Raw genomic sequence first — 16676 nt, 5'->3', positions numbered from 1 at the left:
AGACAGCGCGATTGGCCAATGGGTGGACAGATTGGTGGCTGCGCGGGCTTTCCCGCTCTTTCTCAGCGTCGACTCTAGGATTTCTGAGATTTGATTGGGAAGGAAACGGTCGTGTTCGTTGTTTCTCCTCGTGGTTTTTCACAGATTCCGAGGATTTCTCTGTGCTAGCGGGGACTCGCTCCGCGGTGGGCACTATTTCCAGGCCTGGCAGCCCTTCTCCGCAGCGCCTTCCCGTTGGCCTTAGGTTAGATGCTCGTTGCAAAGGGAGAGAAATTCGGAAATGGGGTTGGAGTCCCCGCGCCCGCTGCGAAGCTGAGGGACCGGCTTGAAGCAGGGCTTTCTCACTTGTCAGCCTACGGCTGCTCCCCACTCCCCGCAACCGCGGCAGCCCCTAGGCGGTGTGCTGGCCTGATCATCCCCCGGACCGCACCGCCCCTGGTTGCCGGGTCCCAGGCCCAGGCTCCGGGCCAGTTCTCACCCGCTGCAGTTAGGAACCTTTGCTTCTTTTCACAGTTGTCTGCAGTGACCGCGCCGGGCAGCGTTCCTGGTGTGTGGAGCCGATGGTCCCCGCGGAGATTTTGTTCTGGCGGGATTTACCAAGGCCGGAATTTCAGAAGTATACCAGATGGGCAGATCCTATCCCAAAGTGAGAATTCTCTTCTGATATGGAGAAGTAACATGTTGGGTGGAGGGACCCCTGAGTCTCTAAGGAAATGTAACGAGTTCCAGGAGAGGAAAAGGCAGAGCTTCTACATAAGAGTTTGGAAAAATATCAGTCAGTTCAGTCGCTCAATCGTGTCCGCCTCTTTGCAACCCTATGAATTGCAGCACACCAGGCTTCCCTGTCCATCACCAACTCCCGGAGTTCACTGAGACTCACGTCCATCGAGTCGGTGATGCCCACCAGCCATCTCATCCTCTGTCGTCCCCTTCTCCTCCTGCCCCCAATCCCTTCCAGCATCAGAGTCTTTTCCAGTGAGTCAACTCTTCGCATGAGGTGGCCAAAGTACTGCAGTTTCAGCTTTAGCATCATTCCTTCCAAAGAACACCCAGGACTGATCTCCTTTAGAATGGACTGGTTGGAGTGAGAGTGTTTGGAAAAATAATGAGTGAAGGTGTAGATGAACGTGAGGAAGGAGGTGCCTGAAGACAGGGGGAGGGAACCCTGAAAAGGTGCAAGAGTTGGGAGTCAATTCAGTAAGCAATAACCATTTTTAGTTAATTGCTGCTCCTCCTTTCGTGTTTTTGGCCTCAGTGGATGGCATTATACGTCTGCCAAGGCATCCATCTGTGACTTCACCATCAACCAGTCACCTAGTGGTTTGTTGGCACTGTTTGAAGGCACTGTGCTAGGTCCTTGGGATTCAGGGATTGGCAAAATAGACTTGTCCCTGCCCTAACAGTCCTTGCTAGCAGGGGTGAGATCTTAAAGAAGTAAACAGTCAAATGTGTGAATTATAATAAATGCAAGTGCATAGTAGGAAAAGAACAAGGTGTTTTGAGAGAAGAAGTGGAGGAGATGTAATTTACAATGTTCAGCCCCTAAGCGGTGTCTAACCCTTTGTGACTGCATAAACTGCAGCATGCCAGGCTTGCCTGTCCTTCACTATCTTCCTGAGCTTGGTTAAACTCATGTCCATTTAGTCAGTGATGCCATCCAACCATCTCATCCTCTGTCATTCATTTCTCTTCATAAGGTGTAATTTAGCAGTGTTCTGTGAAGAAGAAAGCAAGTATAAAGGTTCTTAAGGTGAGAAAGAATTGTCACAATGAAGGGACTTTAAAAGCAAGCTGGTGTGGCTGTTGCAATTATATCCAGATCCCTCTACTTTCTGAATATCAAATCTGGCTTCTGCCCCACCCCCACCCCTGTGTATTAACACTGATTTAGTTTAGCATGGACGGAGGAGCCTGGTAGGCTGCAGTCCATGGGGTCACTAGGAGTCAGACACGACTGAATGACTTCACTTTCACTTTTCACTTTCATGCATTGGAAAGGGAAATGGCAACCCACTTCAGTGTTCTTGCCTGGAGAATCCCAGGGACGGGGGAGCCTGGTGGGCTGCCGTCTCTGGGGTCACACAGAGTCGGGCACAACTGAAGCGACTTAGCAGCAGCAGCAGCAGTTTAGCATTTGCCATTTTCCACCTTAATAGTGCAAAAACCTCTTAACAAATGTCCTGTCCTTTTCTTCCTTCACTTCACTCTTTCTTAAATACAATTCTTGATATATTTTCCTTTAACCTCATTGACTTTAGAATAAAATCCAGATCCTTAGCATGGTGTAAAAGCCCTACATTTTTCTGGCTTTTGCTCATCTCAGATTTTGTTTCTTCTCCTTACCACCCCTGAAACTCAATCTTGCCTTTGCTCATGCCTTTGCTTGGAACATTCCTCCATCTTAGCTTCTTTTTGGCTAACTTTTAATCATCCTTCAAGGGCCAACCTAAATATCACTTTCTTCAGTATGTCTTCCTTGACAGCCCTGATTTGGATGCCTTGTATCACCTAGTATATTCTGCTATCATCAGTCCTTGTCATGCTCAATTGTGTTGATCTCCCTTGGTTGTCACTCTTTGCTTGGTACAGTACTTAGTACCCTGAAAATGTCACTTGGCAAATGAAAAGAACTAATTTTTAGATAGGCAGTGTGGTCTGTGGAAAGATTTGAGTTTGAATCCAAACTCCTTACTTACTAGTTGTGTGATCTGGGTGAGGGATTTAATATTATCTATTTTGTCATTTGTAAAACTGAGAATAGCAAAACCTATTTTACAGGTTTTGAATTAAGACTAATTCAATGATGTATAAAAAGGTACCTAGTATGTAATAAATTGGAGAAGGCAATGGCAACCCACTCCAGTACTCTTGCCTGGAAAATCCCATGGACAGAGGAGCCTGGTAGGCTTCAGCTATGGGATCTTGAAGAGTCAGACACGACTGAGCGACTTCACTTTTACTTTTCACTTTCCTGCATTGGAGAAGGAAATGGCAACCCACTCCAGTGTTCTTGCCTGGAGAATCCCAGGGACGGGGGAGCCTGGTGGGCTGCCGTCTATGGGGTTGCACAGAGTCGGACACAACTGAAGTGACTTAGCAGTAGCATGTAATAAATAGCCAGTAAATATTAATTTCTTTCCTTAACAGGAAGTTCATTTTCTCACTTGCCATTCTCCATTTCATTGATTCACATTTTGATGAAAATGGAATCAGGTTGAAAGAAACTGGTTCTCATCACAGACAATAGTAATCTCTTTAGTGATTTATACATCCTGTTTAGGAATTAAATACATCGAAGCCCACAGACTTAGGGAAAATGGATGCAAGTTTTCTGACATCTGTAAATAGAAAAACTGCCTATTAACTCTATGAAGCAAGTGTGTTAGTGAATAAAATCTAGTTTACAGTGAACTGGGGTTGCAAGGAAGGCAGTATTGACTCATAAGGAGCACATCTAACTAGAGAATCTTAAGTATTAGCATCTATAAATTATAAACTACCAAACATTAACAAATTATTCACCTTTGCTAGATTTAACCCAGTAAGGCACAGTGTGCTATTGTTGTTTAGTTGCTAAGTTGTGTCCAACTCTGCAACCCATGGACTGTAGCCCACCAGGCTCCTCTGTCCATGGGATTTCCCAGGCAAGAATACTGGAGTGGGTTGCCATTTCCTCCTCCAGGGGATCTTCCTGACCCAGGGATCAAACCCCCATCTCCTGCTTGGCACTGAGCCACCTGGAAAGCCCCAGTATTGGTTCTCAAAATGTGATCCCTAAACAGCAGCATCAGTACCACCTAGAACTTGTGAGAAATGTAGATTCTGACCTCCAGCCTACACCTACTGAATCAGAAACTGCGGTGGGGCCCATCAAGCCCTTCAGGGGAATGTGGTGCACACTAAAATGTGAGAACCACTGGTATAGTATAAACTATGGTCTATAGTTCAGTGTTGACTGATTATTGCCTAGTAGTCTCCTCCGAGGAATTGTACTTGCTCAAAATGAGCTGCAACACCCAAGTTTAACCCCTTTTCAGCAGGCAGCCTCCTTCCAAGGACTGGTAAAGTGAGATAGTTGCCCAGCTGCTTTGCCTTAATTTGGGACAACTCTCTAAAGGGTCATTTCAGGTCCAGAATTTTCTGTGTGATTAACACCAGTGTTTGAACTGTGTGGCAGTTCAACTTCTCCCTCTACTTAATCCTATTTCCTTCATTTTCTCATAATAATGTTGCCAAGAATATCACTGTGGAATCACAGTAAACTTCATGAAGGTAAATTAGAATCTGGGGGTTGTTGTTTAGTCACTGAGTTGTGTTGGACTCTTGCGACCTCATAGACTGTAGCCTGCCAGGCTTCTCTGTCCATGGCATTTCCCAAGCAAGGATACTGGAGTGGGTTGCCATTTTCTTCTCCAAGGGATTATCCTGACCCAGGAATCGAACCCACATCTCCTGCATTGTAGGCAAATTCTTTACTAGTGAGCCACCCCAGTGAAGCCTCAGAGTCTGCTGGGAAGCCTGATATAAGACGATGGTGTCTCTCTGAAAAAATTTAGTTAGTTTTTGATAGGGCAATATATTCACATGTACAATATTTTAAAGGTTCGAAGGATATACAGTGAAAAGACCCTTCCCATCCCTTACCCAATTATCCATTTTACCTCTGGATAGGCAACCAATGTTGTCAGTATAGTAGAAATATTTTAGCCTTTAGAGAGGAGGGTCTTAATCATTACATAGATTCCAGGAGTTTTTAATTTCTATGTTTAATTTTAAATTCCCCTTTAACACTGCAGTACTCCCCTCAAATAATATAAAGCTGTTAAGAGACAGAAATTTTCTTTTAGTCACTCTAGTTATAGGACAAATTCTTTTTATTTTTGAAAATATTCCTGGAGGTTAATGCCAGATCCCAGTGGCTGGGCAGCCATTTACATGAGCCAGAAGCTGTCAGATTCTAATGAGGTCAGTCAGGATGCAGTATCCACCTACCTACATTGAGCTTTGTGATTCTGAGGCTGGGACTCTGCAAACATTTCTGCTTTGCCTTCTGCTTCCCTGCTAAGGCTTTGCCCGTTAGGAGCACTAGAGGGAAACTGTAAGAGTGGAGGAAGAAGGGACTTGCTGCTTTCTGTTCCTCAGCATCATCCCCCACGCAGTGCTTCTTTACTCTGGCAGCAGCAGTTCCTTTTGTAAAAGCAGCTAAATTAGCTTTCTCAACACTTGAGAAACCAGTCTCATTCCTCCCTCCCCCTTTACCAGCAACCAGCTCCTTTCCCAGAGGTTTGAGTTCTTTCTAGCTCCACGGGGCCCTTCCTCTAGGTTTCTAAGGCGTTCCCTTTGTTTCTTCAGGGTAGCTATTTGTTAACTTCCATGACACCTTAGAGTTCTCTTTTTACCATTTAGCAGTTAACAACTTCATATCCAGTTAACAGTAGTACTCTGTTAGTACTCTTTGTTCAAATAATTGGTATGTTTTCTGCACACCGAATGGACCCTGATTGATGCTAAAGCTGAAACTCCAGTACTTTGGCCACCTCATGCGAAGAGCTGACTCACTGGAAAAGACTCTGATGCTGGGAGGGATTGGGGGCAGGAGGAGAAGGGGACGACAGAGGATGAGATGGCTGGATGGCATCACTGACTCGATGGACGTGAGTCTTGGTGAACTCCGGGGAGTTGGTGATGGACAGGGAGGCCTGGCGTGCTGCCATTCATGGGGTCGCAGAGTCGGACACGACTGAGCAACTGATCTGATCTGATCTGATGAGATATATATATATTTCTAACTTTTTATTATGGAAAGTTAAAGATATACAAAGTAAAGAAAATAGTAAAATGAACCTGATGTACAATGTCATACAATTGTAATGATCATTAATTCATGGCCACATTTGTTTTATTTTACGTTCACATTTACATCTGCCCCTCCCCTAAGTGGGTTACACTGAAACAAATTCAAAGTAAAGGAAAGGGACAATAAATATTTTTACAGGAAAATAGTTTCCTTACAAAAACGGGTCATCTTGAATTTGTACAATATACATTCATTGCTTACCTAAACAGGAAGACAAAAAAGAAGAGCAGGACTTCCCTGGTGGTTTAGTAGTAAAGAATCCGCCTGCCAATGTAGGATACACAGGTTTGATCCCTGGTCCAGGAAGATCCCAAACTACTGCGGAGCAACCAAGCTTGAATGCCACAACTACTAAGCCTGTGCTCTAGAGCCTGGGAGCTGTAACAGCTGAAGCCCCTGGGCCTAGGGACTGTGCTCCGCAGTGGGAAAAGCCATTGTAATGAGAAACTTGTGCGCTGTGACTCGAGTAGCCCCCACTCACCAGAACTAGAGAAAAGCCCACAGTAACAAAATCCCAGCACAGCCAAAAATAAATAAATAAATATTTTTTAAAAAAAGAGCAAACAAAAAACAAGCAGAACCAAGAAAACAATAAAGATTAGGAAAAAAAAAAAAAGGAGAAGGAATTGGCAACCCATTCCAGCATTCTTGCCTGGAGAATCCCATGGATGGAGGAGCCTGATGGGCTACACCCATGGGGTCTCAAAGAGTCAGAGACGACTGAGCGACTAACATACACACACACACACACACACACACACACACACACACACACAGAAATAGAGAATAAGATCAATAGGAAAAAATGAAATCAAAAGTTGGCTCTTTGTAAAGTTCAACAAAATTGACAAATCTTTAGAAAAGAAGAAAGATTCAAGTTACTAAGACGTTAAAGAGGGTAAATCACTACTGAGCTTACAGAAATAAAAAGGACTATTGGAATCCTTTTGGACAACTGTGTGCCAGCAAATTAAATAACCTAGATGAAATGGGTATTCTTAGGAAGAAATAAACTACTGAAACTTACTCAAGAAAAAAATAGAAAATCGATAGACCTATGACAAATAAAGAAATTGAATTAGTGATTTAAAATCTTCCAACAGGAGGCCAGCCCTATGCTCTGTGATGACCTAGAGTGGTGGGATGGGGAGTGGGGTGGGAGAGGCACAAGAGGAAGGGGAGATATCTATCTATCTATCTATCTATCTATGTATCTATCTGTGTGTGTGTGTGTGTGTGTGTATATATATATATATATATATATATATATATATCTGTACTTATGGTTGATTCAAGTTGTTATGTGGCAGAAACCAACACAACATTGTAAAGCATGTATCCTCCAATTAAAAAAAAAAAACTTCCTACAGAGAAAAGCCCAGTCTTTACTGTTGTATTCTATCAAATGTTTAAAGAAGAATTAATACCGGGCTTCTGTCGGGGTCCAGTGGTTAAGAGTCTGCCTGGCAATGCAGGGGACGTAGTTTTGATCCCTTGTCCAGGAAGATCCCACACGCCTTGAAGCAACTAAGTTCTCACAACATCAAAGACCCAGTGCAGCCAAAAATACTTTTAAATCAATTTTTTAAAAAAAGAATACCAATCCATCACAAACTCTTCCAAAATATAGGAGGGAACATTTCCACATTCATTGTATGATGCCAGTGTTACTCTAATATCAAAAAGAGACAAAGATACAGCAACAAAACAACAAAAAACCTACAGGCCAATATCCTAATAATTCAATCCATATAACGTGCCATATTAATAGACTAATGGACAAAACCACATGATCATTTCAATGCAGGAAGGAAAGCGTTCAACAAGATGCAATAGTCTCATCAAAAAACATTCAACAACTAGGATTAGAAGGGAACTTCTTTAGCCTGATGCAAGTCATCTGAAAAACCCACAACTATCATACTTATAGGAAAAGATAATATTCCTGAGATCTGGAACAAGATGGGGATGTCTACTCTTGCCACTTTTATCTAACATTTTACTGGAACTTCTAGTAAGGGTAATTAGGCAAGAAAAAGGAATCCACTAAAAAGCTATTGAAACTAAGAAACAAGTGCAGCAAGACTGCAGTATATAAGATCGACATACAAAAATCAGTTTTATTCCATACACTAGCAAAGAGTGAACTGAAAAGAACTTCCATTTATAACAGCGTCTAACAGAATAAAGTACTTGGGAATGAATTTCACAAAAGAAACACAAGACATACTCTGAAAACTACAAAACACTGGTGAATAAAGTTAAAGATACAACCAGAATCTCAGCATGCTTCTTTGTACACATTGATGAAACCATCCTAAAATTCATATGGGAAAATAAGTGAGCAAGAACAGCCAAAATAACCTTGAAGAAGAGTGAAGTTGGAGGACTTACCCTTCTTGATTTCCAAACCCATTTCTGCTTATTTTAATAGCAGTAGAAATAAATATTACCTTGTAATAAAAGTTGGACAAATGGGACACTGTGAAAACAGACAAAAATGGGAGGGTCCAGAGCAAACACGACCTGTGGAAAGAATGGAAATGCGTAGAGAAGACAGTTAGGAACAAGACTTTTCAATTTCCTTTTTATATTGTTTTGATTTTGAAATATGTAAACATTCTTTATTTTAAAAGTTAAAGAAAAGCAAGAAGTAAAATAATTTATAGGGACTTCCTTGGTGGTCCAGTGGTTAAGACTCCACCTGCCAACGCAGATTTGATCCCTGGTCCAGGAAGGTCCCACATGTCATGGAGCAACTAAACCCATGTGCCACAACTACCGAGTCTGTGCTCCCCAAGAGAAACCACTGAAATAAGCCCATGCATGCAGCGAGGAGTAGCCTCTGCTGGCCACAATTAGGAAAAGCCTGCACACAGCAATAAAGACCCAGCACAGCCAACAATTAAATAAATTGATTAATTAAAAATTTAAAAATAATATATAGAATGTCATCTATTTATTAAAAAAAAACCACCTGCCTATAATTTCTTTTTCTAAAGACTACCAGAAATTCTTTTTTAAAATATTTATTTATTTATTTGACTGTTCCAGGTCTTAGTTACGGCATGTGGAACCTAGTTTCCTGATCAGGAATTAAACTCAGATCCCCTGCATTGGGAGCTCAGAGTTTCAGCCACTGGACCAGCAAGGAACTCCCTATAATTTCTTTTTAAACAATATTCTGAGGCTCCTCAAATTTGACTTGTAGTCAGTGAGAAGTCAAAAATATAAGGAAATCCTTTTGTTATTCCAAGTAAACTACTCAGCTTGCTGTAAAAGCAAAGGTTAGGATTATACTATCAGTGGCACTCCACTCCAGTATTCTTGCCTGGAAAATCCCATGGATGGAGGAGCCTGGTAGACTACAGTCCACAGGGTTGCAAAGAGTCAGACACGACTGAGCGACTTCACTTCATTAGTCAGTTCAGTCGCTCAGTCATGTCTTTTTGACCCCATGGACTAGCACACCAGGTTTCCCTGATCATCACCAACTCCTGGAGCTTGCTCAAACTCATATCCATTGAGTCAGTAATGCCATCCAACCATCTCATCCTCTGTCCTCCCCTTTTCCCCCTGCCTTCAATCTTTCCCAGCATCAGGGGCTTTTCCAGTGAATCAGTTCTTCAAATCAGGTGGTCAAAGTATTGGCGTTTCAGCTTCAGCATCAGTCCTTCCAATGAATATTCAGGACTGATTTCCTTTAGGATGGACTGGTTTGATCTCCTTGCAGTCCAAGGGACTCTCAAGAGTCTTCTCCAACACCACACTTCAAAAGCATCAATTCCTCGGCACTCAGAGTTATTTATAGTCCAACTCTCACATCCATACATGACTACTGGAAAAACCATAGCTTTGACTAGACGGACCTTTGTTGGCAAAGTAATGTCTCTGCTTTTTAATATGCTATCTAGGTTGGTCATAGCTTTTCTTCCAAGGAGCAAGCGTATTTTAATTTCATGGCTGCAGTCACCATCTGCAGTGATTTTGGAGCCAAAAAAATAAAGTCTGACACTGTTTCCACTGTTCCCCCATCTATTTCCCATGAAGTGATGGGACCAGATGCCATGATCTTCGTTTTCTGAATGTTGAGTTTTAAGCCAACTTTTTCACTCTTCTCTTTCACTTTCATCAAGAGGCTCTTTAGTTCTTCTTCACTTTCTGCCATAAGGGTGGTGTCATCTGCATATCCGAGGTTATTGATATTTCTCCCGGCAGTCTTGATTCCAGCTTGTGCGTCATCCAGCCCAGTGTTTCGCATGATGTACTCTGCATATAAGTTAAATAAGCAGGGTGACAATATACAGCCTTGATGTACTCCTTTTCCTATTTGGAACCAGTTTGTTGTTCCATGTCCAGTTCTAACTGTTGCTTCCTGACCTGCATATAGGTTTCTTATAGGAGATATTATATATTCATAAAGATGCTGTCTTAATTCTGAGCAAAATCTTCAAGATTAGAAGCAGCTAGATATAGGTATAATTTTTTTAAATCTACAAACAGAATACTTCACTATAGGTCATATAACAAAACCAAGTTTTCTTATTCATAACAGTAATCTCTTAACATAAAACCTAAGGGTATGGGTACCTCTACTCAGCTGAATGGATTCTCAGCAATCATTTCATTTTTGAAAAAAATTATTTATTGGCTGCACTGCACAGAATGTGGGATCTTAGTTCCCTGACCAGGTATCAAACCCATGCCCTCTCCTTGAAAGGCAGAGTCTTAATCAGTGGATTGCCAGGTTAATCCCCAATCACTTCATTTATTGATTTATTAATTTTTATGCACATTGTTTACCTGAAAGAGAAACACAAAGTAGAAAAGATCTATGAAATGCAATCAGTAAATGCTCATTTTTCAGACCTCATGGAATAAAGACATTTTTCTCTAAACCTAGAGGCTGGAGAGTTTTTTGTTTTACCACCAGAGAAGATGTGTTTGCCTGTGATGGAACCTAAAATAATGAAAATTAAATTACTTTTCAATTTAATTTCTCCATGAGTTGTTGGCTTTGTGGCACAGCTTAATAATAAAGTGTGTACATTAGAAAATATCACAGGCAATAGTTATCAGTGTACCTAACATGAACTCCTTATTAAACCTATTTAGTTAATATAACATTTTTTCAATGTATATCACTACATATGTAAATGTGATGGCCATTTAATCCTGTTGAGTTTTTTTTAATTATCAAAAAATTTCAGAAGGATGTATGCTAAATTATGTAACAGTAGTTACCCTTAAAAAGTGGGTTTAGGGACTTCCCTGGCAGTCCAGTGGTTAAGACTCTGAGTTCCCACTGCAGGGGCTACAGGTTGGATTCCTGGTTGGGGAATGAAGATCCCACATGCTGTATGGCTCAGCCAAAAAAACAAAAAACAAAAGTGCGTTTGAAGGAAGAGAGCACATTCATTTTTGTTTCTTTACAGTGATTCTCTTTTGTTCATACTTGTTAAATTGACTGCATTCATTTTTATGATGAAAGTTTGGAGATTATAACTGCCAAAAATGATGCCCGCCAATTATGAGGGGTACTGAATAAACAGGCAAAGGACAAGGCAGTTTTGAGGGTTGGACATCTAGGGACAGCTTCCTGGTAGAGTCCTGAAGGTGAGAAGATGGGGAAGCCCATGTAATGGTTGTGTCTTGGCCAGTCCTGTACGTATAGGCTTGAGAGCCTCACTCCATCTTCCCCAGCATCTGTTCCATAAAATACCTGTGGGAATCCAGATCTAGAGTTGCATGTGGACCACTGCTCATTCTCGGCTATTTCTTGGTTTGACACCTAAGATAGGAAAAATACAAAATGACATAGAAAAGAGGTATTTTCAGATCCATATTGCTTTATGTTGCTGATTTCATAGCGAGTACCTGATTCCAATCTGCTCTGGCAACATGACATTGTAACCATTTGTATTCTGATGAGGACATGATTTTAACATGTAGAGGGTGGGCTGCTGGTACTTATGATTGAAATGGGGATCCTAAGCTGTTTACCCTGATAGAAGACTAGAATTTTATTTTTGGTCATTGATACAAATGAATCAGACTGGTATGTTTTTATCTTTTTTTTTTTTAAACTAGAGGAACTATTTTAAATTTGGTTCTCAGAGACTTTATCCTGAAAACATTAACATGACCCACAGTTTCTACATCTAACTGCCTCTGGGCAGAAACTTTACTCAGTTCTGCAGAGTTTTGTGAAATACCTGTGGATTCATCATGTGTCATCTTAGGCTCCCAGCACAGGAATGCACTCCTTTCTGTGGCTCTGTGGTGTAGCAGCTGAGAGAACCAGTTTAGATGTGTGTTCACTCTTGCCGCTAATTAGTTTGGAGACCTTAATTGGGTCCACTGAGACGTCTTCCAGGGTACCACAGAAGTTGAAGAGAAGTTACCTCTTGTGTGGAGAACATTTTTATTTACAGTTTTGGTTATTTATTTATTTATTTGGCTGTGTTGGGCCTTCGTTACAGCACACGAGATCTTCAATGTGGCATGTGGGCTCCAAAGCTCACAGGCTCAGTAATTGTGGCACACAGGCTTAGTTGCCCTGTGGCATGTGGGATCTTCTCAGACCAGGGATTGAACCCATGTTCTCTGCATTGGGAGGTGGATTCTTAACCACTGGACCATTAGGAAGTCCCTACAGTTTCTTTTTTTTTTAATTTATGCTTTTAGCTTTTGTGTTTAGTTCATTTGCATAGTGTATATATTTTTTAATTTTTAAAAATTGGGAGTATAAGTATAATTGCTTTACAAAGTTGTGTTAGTTTCTGCTGTACAAGTTTTTATCAGCTATGTACATGTATATCCCCTCCCTCAAGAGCCTCCCTTTCCTCCCCCCATCCCATTCTTAGTATAGTTTCTCTTGTCTCCTGTAAGGAGTAAAAGGCCTGGGGCAGGAGGCTTGCAAATCAAATTCTCTATTGCCTGGATTGAGGGAGACTTGTTTACTCAGATCTCACTAGGAACTGATTTACGGAAATAGAGGAAAACAATAGAATGGGAAAGACTAGAGATCTCTTCAAGAAAATCAGAGATACCAAGGGAACATTTCATGCAAAGATGGGCTCAATAAAGGACAGAAATGGTAGGGACCTAACAGAAGCAGAAGATATTAAGAAGAGGTGGTAAGAATACACAGAAGAACTGTACAAAAAAGATCTTCACGACCCAGATAATCACGATAGTGTGATCACTCACCTAGAGCCAGACATCCTGGAACGTGAAGTCAAGTGGGCCTTTAGAAAGCATGCCTATGAACCAAGCTAGTGGAGGTGATGGAATTCCAGTTGAGCTATTTCAAATCCTGAAAGATGATGCTATGAAAGTGCTGCACTCAATATTCCAGCAAATTTGGAAAACTCAGCAGTGGCCACAGGACTGGAAAAGGTCAGTTTTCATTCTAATCCCAAAGAAAGGCAATGCCAAAGAATGCTCAAACTACCGCACAATTGCACTCATCTCACATGCTAGTAAAGTAATGCTTAAAATTCTCCAAGCCAGGCTTCAGCAGTACGTGAACCGTGAACTTCCAGATGTTCAAGCTGGTTTTAGAAAAGGCAGAGGAACCAGAGATCAAATTGCCAACATCCACTGGATCATCGAAAAAGCAAGAGAGTTCCATAAAAACATCTATTTCTGCTTTATTGACTATGCCAAAGCCTTTGACTGTGTGGATCACAATAAACTTTGGAAAATTCTGAAAGGGAAGGGAATACCAGACCACCTGACCTGCCTCTTGAGAAACCTGTATGCAGGTCAGGAAGCAACAGTTTAGAACTGGACATGGAACAACAGACTGCTTCCAAATTGGGAAAGGAGTACTTCAAGGCTGTATATTGTCACCCTGCTTATTTAACTTATATGCAGAGTACATCATGAGAAATGCTGGGCTGGATGAAGCACAAGCTGGAATCAAGACTGCCGGGAGAAATATCAATAACCTCAGATATGCAGATGACACCACCCTTATGGCAGAAAGTGAAGAAGAACTAAAGAGCCTCTTGATGAAAGTGAAAGAGAAGAGTGAAAAAATTGGCTTAAAGCTCAACATTCAGAAAACTAAGATCATGGCATCCGGTCCTATCACTTCATGGCAAACAGATGGGGAAACAGTGGAAAACAGTGGCTGACTTTATTTTTCTGGGCTCCAAAATCACTGCAGATGGTAATTGGAGCCATGAAATTAAAAGACGCTTACTCGTTGGAAGGAAAGTTATGACCAACCTAGACAGCATATTAAAAAGCAGAGACATTACTTTGCCAACAGAGGTCCGTCTAGTCAAAGCTATGGTTTTTCCAGTGGTCATGTATGGGTGTGAGAGTTGGACTATAAAGCTGAGCACCGAAGAATTGATGCTTTTGAACTGTGGTGTTGAAGGAGACTCTTGAGAGTCCCTTGGACTGCAAGGAGATCCAACCAGTCCATCCTTAAGGAGATCAGTCCTGGGTGTTCATTGGAAGGACTGATGTTGAAGCTGAAACTCCAATACTTTGGCCACCTGATGATAAGTGCTGACTCATTGGAAAAGACCCTGATGCTGGGAAAGATTGAGGTCAGGAGGAGAAGGGGACAACAGAGGATGAGATGGTTGGATGGCATCACTGACTCAATGGACATGGGTTTGGGTGGACTCCAGGAGTTGGTGATGGATTGGAGGCCTGATGTGCTGGGGTTCATGGGGTCGCAAAGAGTCAGACACGACTGAGCGACTGAACTGATGGAAGGGTGGGCAAGAAAGAGGACCTACAGGGCCTTGTCAAAGCCCAGTGCTGGTGCTCACTAGCTGCATAAGCTTGGGGCACACGCCCCAGCAATGGGACCTCTCCCCTCCCAGGTCCTGTGTGGTGAGAATGCAGATCAGGGCTCTGAGCAAACTCTCCTACTCCTTCCTTCCTCTGTTCACCTACGCTGGCCCACTTCCTCCCTGGGGTCTGGGGAAGTAGCTTCTTAGGATCTGAGACTGCACAGAGGTGTTTTACTGAGGAAGGAGATATGTCTAGTAAATTTGAGCTGCAAACCATCGGAGCCTCCTGAAGTTCTAGGGTCACAGGGATCAAAACATTTGATCCTAAATATACCTCAGTCCAATGTAACTTAGTTCCTCCTAGTTCTTCCTAAAAGCTTTTTTTTCCTCTGGAATAAACTGTTAAGTTCCATTTGGATCATGGACCATATTTTCTACACCTAGTTTAGCACCTGGCATATAGTATGCATGAATTTACAAATGGTATGATCTCACAAAGGTTATTAAAAAGATTTCAGTACTGACCAGCAGGTGGCTCTCATCTTCCTAAGACCCAGTGTCTTCTCTGGGGAAACGGGACACTGTTGATAGGACCTTAAGGATTTTTAAGTGTTAAAGATACTATCTCAGACTCACACTATCAGTTTATGACAGATTCGGGGACAGAACCTAGCTCACAACATCCAAAATACAGAAACTATGTGGTAACAGCCCTATTCCTTGAGGCACTGGCTCCAATAAAACTGCAGACTATATAGCCTGGTTACATTTCATCCTTAAATTTGAGGTGACAACTTCACATCAAGAAAAAAAATTCAGCAGGGCTGTGGCAAACTGATGCATCAGGGTAAAGGCTTCCTGACCTCTTGCCACCTTAAATTGGTGGCAATAGCTAATTTTTCCTAGAACTTTCATGATTTCTGCTGCAGAATCCCAAAGTGTGATCCTCAACCAGCAGCAGCAGCACCTGGGAACTTGTTAGAAATACAGCTTCTCAGGTTACACCCAAACCTGCTCAGAAACTTGAAACAGCCGGGCTGGTGGTGGTTGGGGGGAGGGGACAGAAGGAGGTGACTGATGCACACGAAAGGGTTCTCTCTGCTAATAAAAGCCACACATTTCCCCAGCGAGGGGACTACCAATGCAATGCTTGATGATTCCATTTGCAAACTTTTCTCAAGTTTAGTTACTTGGGGGTTTAAGTGGACTTCGTGTGGGTAACTTAGGCAACATATATATGTTATATAAAAGCATAATTCATATAACCAGGCTAGTTCAGCGGGTCTCTAAGAGTGATCCAGAAACCTCCAGCAGCCCCAAGACCTTCAGGGAGTCCAGAAGTGTAAACTACTTTCCCAATTGTTAGCTGCTTTGTTCACTTTCATTCTCACAAGTTTATACTGTTTTCCAGAGGCTAAATGATGTGATGTCACTGCTTTGAGGCAGATGGAATGTGTACTGTTGTCTTAAAAAAGTTCTTTTTCATATGATAGGTATCAATTGATACAGGCCTGAAATAGGATTGCTCCTTGAAGGTCTTTAGTGAATTTTAAGGAAGTAAAAGGGTTCCTGAGACCAAAAAGTTTGGAACCACAGCCAGGATCTATCAATACAAAATTTTTATTTTTCCTTTAGCTTGGGTTATATAACACTGGCTTAACCTACTTTCTAAGCAGTTAGTTATGATAAATGACAAGTGAACACATGAGTTTCTTTACAGCCATTTGAAGTGATAGGGCCTAAGAGCAGGTAGAATAGGAAGAAATTAGGGGAAGCAACAAGCACTTCCTCTGGAATATGAACCAAAGCATGAAACCATTTGCAACTTTGATTTACTCCACAGACTGCTTACTAACTAGAAAAGGGTTATGCAAACCCAGAGGGTCTGGAACTAAATGGCTGTATCTCAGATGAAATGTGCAAACAGCTTTTAAATCACTTCAAGTGGAAACTCACCCAATTCCAGACCCATTTATGAACCCCAGTAGAGGGTGTGTGCTATTTCCCTCCCAGTCAACACGTAATTCCTTAAATGAGAGACAACCAGCACAAGACTGTCA

Source organism: Bubalus bubalis, chromosome 8 (genome assembly GCF_019923935.1).
Source record: "Bubalus bubalis isolate 160015118507 breed Murrah chromosome 8, NDDB_SH_1, whole genome shotgun sequence".
NCBI lineage: Eukaryota > Metazoa > Chordata > Mammalia > Artiodactyla > Bovidae > Bubalus > Bubalus bubalis.
This window is presented reverse-complemented; position numbering follows the sequence as displayed.